Here is a 17,500-nt window from a genome sequence, read left to right as displayed (position 1 = left end):
TAGAGAGAGAGAGAGATAGAGAGAGGGCCTCATGCTTTGCACTGAAAATGCAATGCGGCATCCCAGGGTCCCCAGCTCTGTTGAGTGGTGCGAGGGAGGTGGCGCACGCTAGAGGAACATCCAGTGGGTTCCCTGAGCCGGGACTGTGCTGGAACACACACATTCAATATTTATATGTACACACACACACACACACACACACACACACACACACACACACACACACACACACACACACACACACACATACACATAAGATCACACAAACACAAACATACACATACACTACCCTCACATCCACATGTAAACACACACTCTCACGCTCTCACACACTCTCACACACTTTTACCCTCACCCAACCCCCCTACCATTCACACACATGCACACATCTGCACCCGCAGAGGGCTTGAGTGAGGAGCGCGAGGCGAATGAAACATGACGGCGCCAGGCAGCGCCCGGCGTGCTGGCGACAGATGTTGCGGCTGACGCGCACTGACACAAACACACGGGGCCCCGTGGAGGCGGCCGGTGACGGTGGCGGCATGCGGCGTGGGGGGGGGGGGGGTTCCGTTGGCCCCGGTGGCAGACGGAGCCACGCCGAGCTGATCGAGCCATCCGTCACCCACGGGCCCACATCCAGAGCGTCAGCAGGAAGAGGAGGATGAGGGAGGGATGAGGGGGGGGTGAATGAAGATGTTACACAAGGGGTGCGTATGAGGGTTACAGCCTGCCAACAGCCAACTCCGTATCACTTTCACTTCCAAATCAGGTCAATCTTTTTTCAGACAGTCTTCTGAAGTTGTACTAATTTGTGCAGCAACAAACAAGGTGCAGGTATCCCCCTCTGTTTTTCTCATTGCAATCATGCCAGTATAACGAATGGAGGTAGTAATGGAGGATAGCAGGAAGGAAGAGGGATGGGGGAATAATGCATTAGGCTGGCCAGTCAGGAGAGAGCGAGTAAGTCACAGGACCTCTGGCAAACCAGTGACATGTTTACTGTACTGCAGTTTCATGGAGCTAGCATGTTGCTCACTGGCGATGTCGCAGATTTGTAGACAGATAAGCGGCGGGGGGGGCGCAGCATACACGGCTCTTTTTGCAGCGCAAGCACCAACGGAGTCAATGAATGTCCATCACTGGTGGATTTGGTTGCCATGACAGCACCCAAGTGAGGATGCTGAGGTCTCCTGGGCTGGCTATTATGTGGAAGAGGCTAACCCCGTAAGCAGGCTTAGTGGCCTCTTGTGGCAAGGTGAGGTTGGAGACAGACTACACTAAGATGACCCCAGGACAGTGTTACAGGATTCCAGTACCATACTGTATGTGCTGGGTAAATCACACACACACACACACACACACACACACACACAAAACCAAGCTCACATACAGAGAAATGCACACATACGTTCACACATGCACAAAACTCCCCCTATACATACCGTATATATATATATATATATATATATATTGTTACGACCCCCTGTGCCCTCTTCAGGCTTGGCATAGCCAATGCACTGATAGTGGTGTCCTTGCTTCCACTAATTGGTTAATGGTATACACCTGGGTTAATGGGTTGGGCTATATACAGGGTTGTTTCTCTCTCTGTCTCTCTCTCTTGCTGGGTCACTTCTGGGTTAGGCACATTTCTAATTTGAAGACACATTGATAGATTTCTTTCCTACACACTTCTTATCTCTTTCTTTATCTTTCACTCCTCTTTTGCAACACCATACTGACGCTTGCATTACACCCACGCACTTACATATATTGTAATTCTCCCCTAGACATCTAGTGAACTGCAATAATTTAATATTTAATGATTGCTTTTAAATAAATATATTTTGGTTGACCAAACCATCTTGTCCGCCTTCCTCTTTTATGTTATGGTCTCGAGCCGGCCGTAACATAAATTGGGGGCTCGTCCGGGATAACAAACAAGTTGTAAAATTTGGATTATTTTTGATAACTCGCAAAAATCCAGGTGAGAAGCTCTTGATTGATTCAATTAGCCTATTAGCAGACTCCGGCTAGTAAGAGTGCTCCAGCTAGGTTGCTTGCAGCCTTTCCATCGGAGTACTGTTTATTTCTTTGTTATCCTGTTTTAAGTTTATTTTCGTATAGGGGGGTAATCCTGGTCGGGAGTCACGCATTCCTGTCGGGGGCACGCTTCGCGCAGTTATTTCACCATACTGTGACGAGTTCATGCGTTATCCAGTCGCCCCGAGGCCAGCAGGCCCTCGAAGACTAGCCAGGTGAGTTAGTTGTTTGGTGTGGGCATAATTAGGACCGGAGCTCTGTTTAAATATCGGATGCAGCGAAATAGCAGCGACTGGCTGGCTAGTTTCACCTGGATTTATGTGGAGTACATTATGCAGTGCGTATGAAGTTGGGTAAGTGAATGTTGCGTCAGTGTTGCAGTTTGTGTGAAAGCGTTCATTGTTTGTTAATCTAATTACATCTACGATATTGGAGACAACTCTATAACTGACTTTGCGTGTAACGCTAGTGCTCAGTGTCTTGTGTGTGCGCGAACGCTTGATCTTTTGTTTGAGTTACTTGTGTTACTTGTTTGAGCATACAATTATTTAGAAAATGTGCAGTATGCGTTATTATTGTGGTGCGTGTTAAAAGTAACGTTAACTCGGCCCAGAGTGGTAGCACAGTTAGTGGGAATTACTTGCCAATTAAGCAACAGTTAAATAGCATTTTGTTTATGCTGTGTAGAGAATTGAGAGCCTTGGTTCTTATGCTATTAGTGTTCTGCTTGCAGTAACCTCTCTAGCTGTTGCTGTTGTGTTGGTGCATGTTTTATGTGTGTAGAGAATCTTAATTGTGCCATTGTTAATTGTGCCATTGTTTATTGTGACCCCCTTGTTTTAAATCACAGCTTGGTAGCATTAACTTCTCTTTGGCTATTCTGCGTTGTCTGCACAGTGAGATTTTGCCTGTGTTTTACTGTTTGTACTGGTTTAAATTCTCCTTTATCTAGGTGGCAGGCTTGATCAGTGAGGTTATGGCTTCATTTCTCGAAGAATTCATAGCTGATCCCTCAGAGGAATTGCTTGCAGGTTTTACTAAAGACCAGTTGTGGCAACTTGCTGAGCCCTATGAGTTTATTATAACATCTCAAGAGAAAAAGGTAAAAGAAACATTGTTTCTAGCCATTAAAAATCAGCTGGTTAATAAAGGTGTGTTTATTGCACAAACTGATCATCCTAGCCAACCTGTTTCATTAGTACCATCTGCAGCGGGTAGTGACAATGCAACAAGGAGTACAGTGGTATTGCAGGACCAGTCTGATTTAGAAAAACTGAAGACTGACCGTGAGGTAAGATTACTTCAGGAGAAGGAGATAGAGAGAGACATTGCGCTTCGCAGGCTTGAGCATGAAATAGAGTTAAAGAGAATGGAACAAGAAGAACGTGAGCAGGTGCGCCAGCATGAATTTGCTCTGAAGAAACTTGAGCTGGAATTTGGTGCCAAAGGACCAGTCTCTCCTTCCCGTACATTACCTCCAGTTGACCCAGCCAATCCATTGGCCCCTGTAGCGCCTTTGTTTGATGTCACTCGTAACATCCGTTTAGTTCCACCTTTCATAGAGAAGGATGTCGAGAAATATTTCTCGCATTTTGAGAGGGTAGCTACCACATTGAAGTGGCCTGTAGAGGTTTGGCCCATATTGCTTCAGTGTGTTCTGACTGGTAGAGCTCAAGATGTATTTTCTGCCCTTAGTTTGGAGCAAAGCGGTCAATATGACTTAGTAAAGACCACTATCTTGCATGCTTACTCATTAGTTCCTGAGGCATATCGCCAACGGTTTAGGAACCATCAGAAATCAGATCAGGAGACCTACATCGAGTTTGCCAGAGAGAAGGAGCGGGCATTTGAGCGCTGGTGTGGCTCTGAGAGAGTTGAGTCCATGGAGGATCTCAAACAGCTGGTTCTTGTTGAGGAGCTTAGGAATTGCCTTCCTGAGAAGGTAGCCACTTATTTACATGAGCGTAAAGTCCGTACGTTGGACGCGGCAGCAGTTTTGGCTGACGAGTATGTGCTCACCCACAAATCTGTTGATTGTAGATGGGGTAACAGTTATGACAGGAGCGACCAGGGTAGACGGAGGAATAGGGATTCCGGTTCCACACAGTCCTCTCCCCCAGGTAGCCCTAGCCGTGCCCTAACTACTAAGCAGGAGATCACATGCTTTTTATTGCAGAAAGCTCGGCCATAAAATTTCTGAATGTCGTGCTCTTAAGAAAAAGGAAGAGGCTAAATCAGTGGGTTTGATAGCAACTGTTTCAAGGCAAGCCCATGCTACCCTGTATGGCCATCCCACTGGTTATGCTCCTTTTATCACAGAGGGAGAAGTTTCCTTGCCTGGTCAAAATCATAGTGTTGCCATTCGCATTCTCAGAGATACAGGGGCTACCCAGTCTCTTCTGCTGGATGGCGTGCTTCCTCTGTCGGACCAGACTGCGACGGGCAAGAATGTTTGGGTTCGAGGTTTTGAGGCCGTGTCTGTTCCTGTGCCCCTCCACCAGATTCACTTGGCCTCTCACACGGTCACTGGTAAGGTTGTAGTGGGCGTGCGGCCTTCCCTTCCAGTACCGGGAGTGTCATTTATTCTTGGGAACGATCTGGCGGGAGGTAAAGTTTGTAGGGAAATGTGTGTGGTGTCGTCACCTGTAGGTGTGCCCGTGTCTGAGGTGAGACATTTGTGTAGAGACCGCATTGAAGTGCCAGTTTGCACCGTAGTAAAGCAGCTCCCAGATTTAGGGTTTGGACAACTGGCTAATAATTCTCCTAAGTCTGAGTGTACGAATAAGGGTGACTTGTTAGGTTCACCTGTTGGTCAGGTGAATAATCTGCCTGTTCACACCATTGAGGTAGCTGGTAACTGTTCTGATGCGGAGAGTGAGGCATCTGTGGTGGAGCCTCTTGTGGAAATTGAGGGTAGTGCCTCAGCTGAGACTGAGGGCGGCCTACCAGCATATTTACTCTTATTGTCATTATTGCTGTTATTGTTTTTGTTAATGACATTTGTTTCTGTCTTCACAGTGCATAGTACTGAGCTCGGGTTGGCGCCACCCGTTTGGTGCTTGTGTTCTGTGGAGGATCCCAACACAGTGGGGCAAATTAGGTGTTGCTCTGTGTCCTTTACTGGTGGTCATCACTGTGGTAGTCTGGTTCTGTGGCAAACCTATTTGGGTTTCAAAGGAGAGTCTTGGCAACACTCCCCATTGTTTCCAAAAACTACTCCAGGGTAATTTTGCGTGGGAAAATAGGCCTTATTTTGACACTGATTAGTTTATCATGTGGGATGGTGTTTTTGTCTGTTCGTGGATTTAATTAATTTTATTATGCATAGCCTCTGTGTGTTTTCTCTTGTCCATTCTGCTCTCTACTGTCCTAGGGCCCAGGATATGGAGGTAGTTGTGGATATCGTTAGGACCACAGGAGGTCTTTGAATTTGTTTTGAAGATTTCCTTGAGGAAAACTTCTTTAGGGAGGGAGGTGTTACGACCCCCTGTGCCCTCTTCAGGCTTGGCATAGCCAATGCACTGATAGTGGTGTCCTTGCTTCCACTAATTGGTTAATGGTATACACCTGGGTTAATGGGTTGGGCTATATACAGGGTTGTTTCTCTCTCTGTCTCTCTCTCTTGCTGGGTCACTTCTGGGTTAGGCACATTTCTAATTTGAAGACACATTGATAGATTTCTTTCCTACACACTTCTTATCTCTTTCTTTATCTTTCACTCCTCTTTTGCAACACCATACTGACGCTTGCATTAAACCCACGCACTTACATATATTGTAATTCTCCCCTAGACATCTAGTGAACTGCAATAATTTAATATTTAATGATTGCTTTTAAATAAATATATTTTGGTTGACCAAACCATCTTGTCCGCCTTCCTCTTTTATGTTATGGTCTCGAGCCGGCCGTAACAATATACATACACACACACACATCATTTTTCACACACAAAAACCAAACCCCCCCCCCCCCCCCCCCACACACACACACACACACACACACACACACACACTCAATCTGAAATAACATCAGCACCACTCTGTTCTGCTGAAGCAGCACTCGCTCGTTTCAACAGCGGCGACATGCAGTACATGAGGCGGGCAGCCGAGTTAATATCCAGCTTGTCTCCCAAACCAAACACGCCTCGTTCCCGCAAATGGCCTTTTCTGGACCACCTACTGCAGGTGTTATTGATGGCGCCGAGGCGGCCGAGCCGGCCGAGGCAGCAGTGGCGGCGAAGGCAAACAATTCTTTATGTAATGCGGCGGCAGCACACGTGGGGACACCCGCGGAGTTCTCTCATGGGGTCAGCACCCCAATCCATCCCATTAGCGGCCAGTGCCAAGCGGCGTGGGTGGGAGGTGGGGGGCGAGTGGGAGGGAGGCGCATGCGTTTATGGCCCCGCCACGCGACAAACCTCTAACAAAAGGACAGCCGGCGACTGCAGAACGTGGGTTTTTTTTTACTGCAGAATATACTGAAGAGATCCCCCCCCCCCTTCAGTAGCATGGTTGCCTTCACTATACAGTGAAGATTGTATGGAGCCAAGACTGACACACACACACACACACACACACACATTATGTACAGCAAGTCTGAGGTCTTATCTAAGGATTAAAATGTCACTCTAAGGGTAGTAGCTGAGCTGTTCCAGAAGAATCTACATATTAATCAATCCAATTGGAACATGTGGGAGAGACTGACTGGACGCAGTTGTAAGGAAGCGAAGAGACAGGAAGCTAATCTCGGGGATAGTGTCCACTGTCCAGCTCATATTTTGGAAGTGCAAGCGACTGGCACTGAGGTACACTGCGGAGGGACTAGCGTTAAGAAGTGGAGCTCAAACATAATCCACGCTTTCTGACTGGAGATGAACATGCAGCACAAGGGATAGAGCTGTGAGCAAGAAAGGTAAAGAGAGGTAAAGTCTCCATCTTAGAAAAAGGGCTCGCGCTTGTAGTAGCGGAGGCTAAGGCCCACAGTGTAAGCCTGAAAGGACCTGCTGTTCCATCTCTGCATTTAAGGAAGTCTTTGTGTGAGTGTGCCTGTGATTGATAGTTACTTACTGCATGGATTTTTTCTCTCAAAAGGAACGCTTGATGTTGTAAGACGACTTGTAGCAACAGCTACGTGACATGAAAAGCGTTCCTTTGTAAAAAAAAAAAAAAAAAAGGACAGTGCTAACGTGCGGAGAAAAGGAAAAAAAGACGAAATGCGCAGGAAATGGGCGGAACAAAACAAGCGAGCAGATTGGGGGGGCTGAAAAAGGACGCGGTGCGCACCGCAGGGGTTTCGTCTGGGCCCAGGAGAACTTGGGAGGCTGCTTGGCGCCGACCGGTAACAGGGTCAGGCACAGTCGGCCGTCCGGCGTGCGTGCGCGCTGCAGGTGGGCCTCGTAGGTGCTGGCAAGGCCGAGGCAGCAGATGGAGCGCGCAGAAAGCAGGAGTGTGTCAGATGATTGATATGACATTCTCCTGTATCCCCCCAAAAGCCCTGGCCTGAGATGGAGGGGAGTGTGTGAGGAGGATGGAGATGGATTGAGAGAATGAAAGAGAGAGAGAGAGAGAGAGATAAGAGAAGGTGCTAAAGATATGGTGGGAAAAGAGTGTGAGAGAGAGAGAGAGAAAAAGAGAAAAAGAAAGAGGGTGAGAGAGACAGAGAAAGAGAGATAGAGAGGATATAGGAGAGGGTGAGAAAGGAGAGGAGTGGAGCAAAGCTGGTTAAGAAGTGGGATTGTTGCTAATGAGGCTGGATTTCTGGGGCTGGAGAGCAGAAGCTCTGCAGATCCAACAAGGCAAAGTTCTCTCTGCTGATCTGCAGCCATAAGGGCGAGGCTAACTCCGCAGACTAGGTGTCTAATTAACTCCTCAGACTCTTGGGCAGCAAAACCTGGGGTATTTGTTATAGTGTAGTAGTAGTACTGTAGTGTTTGCGTGTGTGTGTGTGTGTGTGTGTGTGTGTGTGTTTGTTTGTGTGTGTTTGTGTGTGTGTGTGTGTGTGTGTGTGTGTGTGTTTGTTTGTGTGTGTTTGTGTGTGTGTGTGTGTGTGTGTGTATGTGTTTGTGTGTGTATGTGTGTGTGTGTGTGTGTGTGTGTGTGTGTGTGTGTGTGTGTGTGTGTGTGTGTGTGTGTGTGTGTGTGTGAGAGTGAGTGTGTTGGTCTGTAAAATAGTCCACATATTTGCTTTTATTTCTTTCATCTCCTCTTGACCTTTTTCGCATAAACGCTATTTTATGGACCAAACTCTAATCAGTCTGGACTGAAGTCAGGCCAGACTGAGTGTAATGACCGTGGAATATTGCACACCTGGGTCAGTTGGATAGTTACTAAAATGTTAAAGTTACAATGGCAGAATAAAAGTAAATGAAATTGTTCTGTCAGCTCGGAATGCAAGCTTTTGCTTTTCTTTTTAGTTGTCTAAAGCATCCATCTGTGCTTTTAATTAGCCATCCATTACCCTGAAATGGGTCATTTGTTCCGGTAGATAGACTTGCCTACCCACGGCTCTCCTTGGTTTTCAACGACTAAGACTTCACTCACCTATAAGCCATGAGAGTTTGCTCACATTCTCGTCACATTTGACTTCATCGATTAACCCCACTGCCTGCTCTTCACCTCAATGTGTCAGATCCCCCCCCCCCTTCACCCCCCCCCCCCCTTCCTAGAGGTCAAGCAATTCTCTTAACAGCTAGGTAATCTGCAACACGCCCGCTTTTCAAATTGCCAGTGTCAGACAAGTAAAGATTTTCAATTGAGCCGCGCATCTCATTTCTCTGCCACGGGCCAAACGATCTGTATTGAATGGCGGCAATTAACATGCACATGTTTAATTAATTTCGGAACGGAGCATTGGGTGTCAGCCGCGTGGACCTCAGATCTCAAGGCACGCACTCAGTCCCTATCAGAAGATGAATCGCACTTTGAAGTTAACTACACATAACGTTAAGACAAACTCCAGGACAGGTTCCACTTCGAGATAATAGCTATTTCCTAACCAAGCAGGGTCATTGTGGAGATGTTATGATGAGAGCATAATGTGTCATATAGCACAGACTCTGTGGTGCTTTACTTGTGAGGGTTACGCTTGAATAAGGCAGAAACAGAATAGCAAGGTTATATTGAGGATACGGTACTAAGTTCCGTGAGTGTGAAGACAGGAATGACTGTTTAATGTGCAGAGCATGTGTGTGTGTGTGTGTGTGTGTGTGTGTGTGTGTGTGTGTGTGTGTGTGTGTGTGTGTGTATGTGTGTAGTCAAGACAGCACTGATGTGTTACATGATTTCATGCTAATGACAACAAACTCAACATCTGCTGCCATCCTAATTGGCTGTGTTCTGAAAAGGAAAGGAAGGAGAGAAGAGGAGAGAGGGGAAAGAAAAGACCAGAAAAAAAAAAAAACCTCCAGGTTATTTTTTAATAAGAGTTGTGATTAGCGTGATATACATGAACTGAAAGGTAAGACACAGATGACAGTGCAGCCAGAGTTATTATTTTTTATGTACATTCCTTTCCTTCGCTCCCTTGTGTCTGCGCCTTTCTCTTTTTCCGTGAGTATCCATGCAAACTTGCTGGCAGACATGGCACATTTGCAAAGGGGGGCAGATGCACATTGCCTGTAAACAACACACAATTAGAGGGTTTGGGGATGACAGAGGGTGCAGTCAATGAGATGAGGCCTCAGCTACCCGGACGTTTTAATGAACCAGCCTTGGCAGTGATCTTTGAAATGGGAAGCCAACTAATGGATTATTGAACTAGAACTTGGGCAGGAGTCATTGATTTGAAAAAGAAAGGCGGCTCTTTGACACTTCCCTTTCTCTTTTCGTAGGGGGGTGGGGGGAGTGGGGGGGTCTGTGTTTAAAGAAGTAACTGAGGACTAAGTTGAAGAAGACACTTGAGTATCGACCACATACACACACAGACACACACACACACACACACACACACACACACACACACACAGAGACACACACACAGACAGACAGACAGACACACACACACACACACACACACACACACACAGACACACACACACACAGAGACACACACACACAGACAGACAGACAGACACACACACACACACACACACACAGAGACACACACACACAGACAGACAGACAGACACACACACACACACACACACAGAGACACACACACACAGACAGACAGACAGACAGACAGACACACACACACACACACACACACACACACACACACACACACACACACAAGATGATGAGATAGGGGAAAAGAAAGTGACAGTAGAAAGGACGAGAAAAAGCAAAAGGAAAGGAAGCGCATCATACCTTTCACAGATCGGTTAGAGCTTCTTTATCACCTGCGGACTCAATTACAGGTAAAGGTGTGGGAGTTCACGGTTGATCCCGGCCCGCTAGAGCCGTGAGGGATGACATAAATGGCATTCCCTCCACTCAGACTTGTCGCCAGGACACACAAACACACACACACACACACACACACACACACACACACACACACACACACACACACACACACACACACACACACACACACACAGTTATGCAGAGTCTGACATTTTCAATTGTCTGAAGGTGCTAAGAACTTTCGCGGAGTCCATGGTCTTCGTCGCTTAATACATTGTCACTAATATATATGTCCAATCTGCTATATGGGAACAAAGCGCACTGAATCAGTTTTGCCATTCAAAAGAAAATTGGCCTGTGGGAGTTATCATTTGGGTATTACGGAGCGGAAATTGGCACCGGGTGAAATAGCTGAAAACTGTGAGGGGAATGAGAATTCCAGGACTACCACCGAGGCTATGAAACCACACACCCATTCTGACTGAAAGAGCTCTACTGTAGTGTAGATATGATGATACGATTGTTGATGGTTGTACACTTGGCTTTTGAAAGCCCATATCCATTGTGAGATCATTTCTTGGGTTGAATGAGAACATGTGTACGTTTTACTAGCTAAATAACCCCCTTTTCTGGAAGCTCGACAATATAAATGTGTCGATGTTATAAGCCACAGCATCATCATATTGTGATATTAAAAGTTCAGAAGAAACATTCCCCCTTCAGAAGGAATCTATCAATAGTCATATCTCCAGGATTGTACCTGATAGTAGGTTCTTTGTTATAAAGTCAGTCAACAAGCTGCCATTCCTGAAAGTCAGATATTTAAAAAAAAATTTGTAAATAATATTTGAGTATGCCTTTGAGCTATAAAAAATGACACATTGGCCCTTTGAAAAACACAGATGAAAAAGCCTCAACCGAGGCGTGGGATCTGAGTGTATCCTCCTAATCAACGTAGAAAGACCTACTTCATGACTAGTCAGCCTTGGACGTGCCAATCTTAATCAAAGAGGCCCTCCGGAATTTTCATGGTCACCCTGGGGATCCCTAAAAATAGCCGGAGCCCGAGACAGACAGTTCCGCTTTGAGTCACTGGACATTCCTTTATTAATTCCCACTTAATCGCAGTTAAGTGAGTGAGCCGATTAGCTGCCAATCAAAACAAACTAATGAGGCGGGGTCAGAGGGATGGAGGGGGGGTGGGGGATTGATGGAATAAAGGCCTACACCGTGCTAATGGTGGAATTAAAACTCACTAGCGAAAGTGGCTATGTGGATGATAGAATTAAAAGTGTTTGAGGCCTGAAGTCATTTATAAATACATCTTCTTATGGAAGAAAGCCAAACCAGAATTCATCTTCAACATCTCCTTATGCGTCACTGAGGTATCTTTTATATTCCCTGCAGCCTGTGTCTGATAAACTGCACACTCTATTCTGTCACCAACACATCTGCCATCTCTCCTCTTAACCCGTGTAACGGTAGCCAGCTGGTCCGTAGCTGTGCAGTATGTACGCTGGTAAACCTCCCCCTCGACACCTTAGAGTAGTGCTGGCAAGAGAGCTAGCAGCCTGTGCTTTTAACTCGATTGCTAGCGCGCTCGACTCCCAATCCGAGGTGCTGCTGTTTGCAGGTTCGAGAGGGTGCGTGGGTGTGTGCAGGGCCGAGGTGCACGGTTCACACACAACGCAGCGCAATGCACCCCTTCAGACTGACCCCACAACTCTCTCGCCGTGAGTCCTCAGCCACATGCACTTACAGGGGCCAGAGAGACTGGGGCTGTGGCCTGAGTTGGCCAAAGCTCTCGCACTGCCTCTGAAAGCGAGGAAACAAATGGCCGGCCTCCTCGACAATGCCCCCCGGTGCCCTCTCCCCGCCAACACCCCCGTGTCACGATGAAGAATAAATACTCATTAGTGGGGATATTAGGGATTACAGGCAAACAGGACATTACAGAAAATGAAAAGGAAATGCAATCTAAAAGATGAACAACAATGGCTTCCTGAGGCTCTGGCAACGGCAGGAAGGCTCCTGATTAAGTCAAACGTGCTTGTAAGCAGTGCCAAGTTAATTACACGCTATGCAGGAGGAAAAAAAAAAAAGGGGGTCTGGTTTGGAGTGTTTCATAGGATAGATTTGCTGATGGGAAAAGGAGGAGGAGACGGGGAGGGAGAGAGAGATAGAGAGAAAGCGAGAAAGATAAAGGGAGAGAGGGAGAGAGAGAGAGAGAGAAAGAGAGAAAGAGAAAGCCCTTAGGCCGGTGTTATTCAAACGTCTAACGATCTTGGTGAGGTGCTGCTTGTCTCGTGCTGTCAGTCGAACACAATAATCTTTGACACCCCAATAAAAAACATGAACACAGGGACATAAATCCACGGCAGCATTAGAGAATCCTATGTCACAGATGGGATTGTGTTGTTTTTTTTTTCTCCCTTCGCACGCCCCTCGCGTTCCCCTTCTCCCTCTTCGGCGGAATGAGATGGTTATTATCGAGAGTAGGTGGTGGGTGGAGCGGAGAGGATGGGAGTGCAAGGCGGAGAGATCTTATCGGCCCTGGCACTTTGAGTGCTCCGGGTGACATACGGGTGCCGTCTAATCACCTGCTCCCAGCCCTCCGAGTCCGAGAGAAGAGCCTCACCGGGCCCGCAGCGCTGGCAGAAGGGTCTGCTTTTTTTTGTACCCTGAAACGCATCGTAAATGCAGGCTTCATGCATGGACAGGCACACTCCGATATCGCCACTGCCCGCTCAAAACCTATGCAGACGGGAGATTGACTGGCCGAAGATATGTCTTTGAGTATGCATTACACATATGAACAAGTTCTCTCTCTCTCTCTCTCTCTCTCTCTCTCTCTCTCTCTCTCTGTCTGTCTCTCTGCAATACTACTCTCTCCATCTCCCATATCTCTCTTTTCTCACTTTCATTCTCTCCCTGCCTATATGATCAGCCATGCATTTTGCATGAGGGCCATATGCATCTTTAATATTAGCAGAGGTACATTTAATATTCATTGCGAAAGCAAACAGCTCAGCTTCCAAGGGAGTGGGCGGTAAGCTTTCAATCATGTCCAGTCGCACGCTACCCACCTGGGCCTCACCCAGCAGGAGGTGTAGGGCCTGGAGCATCCGTTTAGCCCCCGAGAGCGGTGACTTGTATTAATGCGCAGAGGCTTAAGGTAGCATTTAGTATGGAGAATCACAGCTTGTGTGTGCTCAACTCTGGCTATGCAGCTTGTTTCCCTGGTGTCACAAAATAAAATAAAAAAGGGGGGAGGAAAAAAGAAAGAAAGAGAGAGAGAGAGAGAGAGAGAGAGAGAAAGAGTTGAGGGAAAGAGAGAGAGAAAAGCTGTTTGAATTCAGAATGTGCTGCCATGTCTTCTGCCTTGGGTAAGTTTTGCTGTATGTCATGGTGTAAAAACTTAACCTTAAAGCCTTGGGGATTTACTCATAGTGCTCAATTGTGTTATCCTCGCTGCTTCCATAATGCTCTATTTTTACTCTGCGACTTCAACAGCCTGTGTGTTTTTGCACGTTGTGTGTGTGTGTGCGCGTGTGTGTGTGTGTGTGTGTGAATGTGTGTGTGTGTGTGTGTGTGTGTGTGTGTGTGTGTGTGTGTGTGTGTGTGTGTGTGTGTGTGTGTTTTGTGCACTTTACATAACGCCAAGACATTGTTGGGACAATAAATCATTTTTCGTTGCTCTTCAAACATAAACTGTTCATTCCAGTCATAATTATTTAGCAAAGCTCCTGCTGCCAGGATTCTCAGACACTCAAACTGCCATTCCCCCCCCCAATCTCCCTGTATTCCAAGCACACGTTCAGCTGTCAGGCCCGATTAGTTATGTGGCGTGATGGGGCAGGGCCTGCTCTTCTGTACCGTGAGGTGGCAACTGGAGAGAGAGAAAGAGACAGAGAGAGAGAAAGAGAGAAAAGAGAGAGAGTGTGAGAGAGAGAGAGAAAGACAGAGAGAGAGAGAGAGAGAGAAAGAGAGAGAGTGTGAGAGAGAGAGACAGACAGACAGAGAGAGAGAGAGAGAGAGAGAGAGAGAGAGAGAGAGAAAGAGAAAGAGAGAGAGAGAGAGAGAGAGAGAGAGAGGCTCACGTCTGCTTGTGTTGAATGTCAAGTGATTTCTGTGGCCGTCACATCGGTCCATGGGAGGAAGGGGGGCAGCTTGATCAACAGGGGCTGGCGAGTTCCCCTGAGGGCTCGGATCAGATCACTCACCACAAAGGTGTTGAGGTTTCCTCCTTGAGAGCGAGAAAGCTTCTAGAAGAGTCTATGCCATCACTGCTGGGCTAAGAGAAGAGGACAGCAGCTCTAGGTGTGGCAGCTTGCGGGAGGTCATAACGAACCTGCACAGATGTTGCTGCACAGATGCATGCAGCCCACATCCTTCCCCCTTTCATCACGCTGACCGTTCTTAAATCCGAGGCGACAACGCGACCGAAATAGATGTCCACTGCGCTCCATGTTCACCTGCTGAGCGCAACCAGCGTCCACTCATTTATGACCTGGGCACAGGTGCTAACGCCCAAAAACAATGGACATCTACAGGGAGCAAATGCGTTTCATGTTTATAGCCATTCATCCATAACATTAGCTGGTGTAAAGCGCCTCATTAAACAAAAAAAAACCCGTTCCCTGGGTTAGGAGGAAGGGTGATTATGCTAATATGAATCTGGGAGAATGGGGCAAGGGGGTGGGGGGTGGGTTGTTTGCCTAAGATGCCATCACCATCACCATCACCATCACCGTGCTTCTGTGTGGCAGTCAATCCACCAAGCACCATGTCAACAAATACTGGAAAGATAGTCACTTACACAGGCTCACACGCACACAAACACACACACACATCAGTGTAAGAAGCATAGCCCTACCAACACCAACACCCCCCCCCCATAAACAGACATTCAGTCACCTTGGTGTCAAGGTAAATTCTCCCGACGTGACTGCGTCCCAGTCAATCTCAGGCCCTGGCGGATCCATGCGAGCGGGGAAGGGGGGAGTGGATCAAACATGTGCTGTCCATAAAGCAGCAGCGGCGGTGGCGGGCAGCGCGATGAGCAGCAGTCAGTCACCTCCGTCTCCTTCAGCACACAGCCGCTCTGCCGCTCCGCCTGTCTGCCTGTCTGCCTGTCTGTCTGTCTGTCTGTCTGCCTGTCTGTCTGTCTGTCACAGCAGCTGAGCTGCCACCAACCACTTCCCATCACTCCCTCCCTCTCTACCTCTCTCCCCCTCTCTCTCTACATCTCTGCCCCTCTCCCTCTCTCTCTACCTCTCTCACCCTCCCTCTATACCTCTCTTCCTTCCTCTCTACCTCTCTCCCCCTCCCTCTCTACTTCTTTCCCCCCTCTCTCTTCCTCTCTCCCCCTCTCCTTCCCTCTCGCTGCTGTGTGTGCTAGCGCCCCCTGGTCTTAGCTGTGTGCTATTGCATTTCCAACCTGGAAAGGGGGGGTGAGCAGCGGGAGTGAGCTGTGATAAACAGTGAAGGATCGCAAGAGAGAGAGAGAGAAAGGGAGAGACGGAGAGAGGGAGAGAAAGAGCAATAGATGGAGTGTAAGAGAGACAACAAGAGTCAGAGACAGAAAGAGAGAGTGATCAAAGTGGGGAAGAGACAGCGTAAGAGAGAGAGGGAGAGACAGGGAGAGAGGAAGACTACAAAAGAGAGAGTAGACAAAAGGGGGAAGAGTAAGCAGCAGAGAAAAAGAGGAGAGGGAGAGGAGGAGAGAGGAGAGGAGAGGAAAGGGAGCGAGAGAGAGGGAGAAAGAGAGAGAGAAGAAAGAAAGAGAGAGAGAGAGAGAGAGAGAGAGAGGGAGGAGAGGAGTGCGTGGGCTGAATGAGGATTACACAAACCAGCGGCTGTCCGCTCCCCAGCTCGCTGCTCGACATGCACTGCGTCAAAGAACACCCAGGCAATCCAGGCCAAACAGACAACAACCGGCGCAGAGCTCAAGGATTTGCCTCCCTCTTTTATACCTTAAATAATAAGGCGTAATAGTCTTGTTCTCGCTGCTCGAGCCTTATCCTTTCATGTAGGGCAATGGAGAAATCTTTTGAGTGGGCACAAACTGGCATCTGTATCAAAGGAGGCGACTCCCTGCAGTCGTTCTCAGTGGGGAAAAAAAGCCAGCGAAGGCAATTAATCACGTCACACACGGAGTGACACGCGAGGGAATGAATGACAACAGGAGAGCAAACAGAGAAATAAACAAACATTCAATTGGATAATGTGTAGAGAAAAAAAAAAAACTCATCAATTTATGTGTTAGGAGACCAGGAGAACAGGGAAGGTTTAATTGTGCATGGCAAACACATTTCCTGGGGACCATCTGATTTTACAAACTCAGGCTCAAGCAGTTGAGTGTTGGTGTGTGCTAAGATTGCAGATCCCCGTCTCAACACAAAGACAAAATTAGCTGCATGTCTGTCAAGGAGTCTCTACTGGGCCAAAAAACACAGCAGTCATTCAAACGCTGTCATTCAGCAGAATAGGGGAGATGATAACATTGGGTGAGTCAAAACCGTGGTGCATTTTGGAATAAGCAGTGATCACAGTCACTAGGTACAGTAACTAGCGGCTGAATCGCTCCATCTATTTCCCTCTAACTGTGTTCGACTTTGTGTGACTAAAATAGGAAACAAATGCGAGTCTGAAAGGAAGCGGAGGTGGGTGGGTATTGGGGTGGGTACGTCTCTACAATGAAAATTTGGGGATTGGAGTAAACAGCAGGATGGCTTCATCGTTCCCAACAAAATAGCTATTATCTTTGTCAACAAATTGATAAGTAAATAAATAAACAAGTAAATAACAAAACTGGGTATTTGCAAGGGGGAATGGGGAAGAGCACCTGGGCGGCATAGCAAATGGCGGCCACACCAGCCCCACTGCCCCCCTGATCAATGAAATCCTTAAATGATGCAGCTGGCTGTAGGATGATGTCGCAGTTAGTGAGCAGCAGCCACCAATGCATCAGGGCCGAGAGGAGGGCAGGGACGAAGCCTCTCGCCCATCAACGTCGTATCCATCAAATATCTCCCTCCCTCCCCTGCATGCTCTCATCCCTCCCTCCTTCTCTACCTCCTTCCCTCCTTCTCTCGCCTCCGGGAGCAAACTCC

General features: G+C 47.5%; 1 protein-coding gene across 1 annotated transcript in view; it reads right to left on the bottom strand.

Annotated features, from left to right (window-relative positions):
- Positions 1–17,500, bottom strand: part of csmd3b (CUB and Sushi multiple domains 3b) — a 390,727-nt gene that overhangs the window by 291,126 nt on the left and 82,101 nt on the right. The gene's annotated exons all lie outside the window — the stretch shown is intronic.

The sequence above is a fragment of the Alosa pseudoharengus genome, unplaced genomic scaffold (genome assembly GCF_046254945.1).
Source record: "Alosa pseudoharengus isolate Yale_2024_CS ecotype anadromous, Long Island Sound unplaced genomic scaffold, YU_APseudo_1.1 YU_APseudo_1.1_scf_23, whole genome shotgun sequence".
Lineage (NCBI taxonomy): Eukaryota > Metazoa > Chordata > Actinopteri > Clupeiformes > Clupeidae > Alosa > Alosa pseudoharengus.
This window is presented reverse-complemented; position numbering and strand designations above follow the sequence as displayed.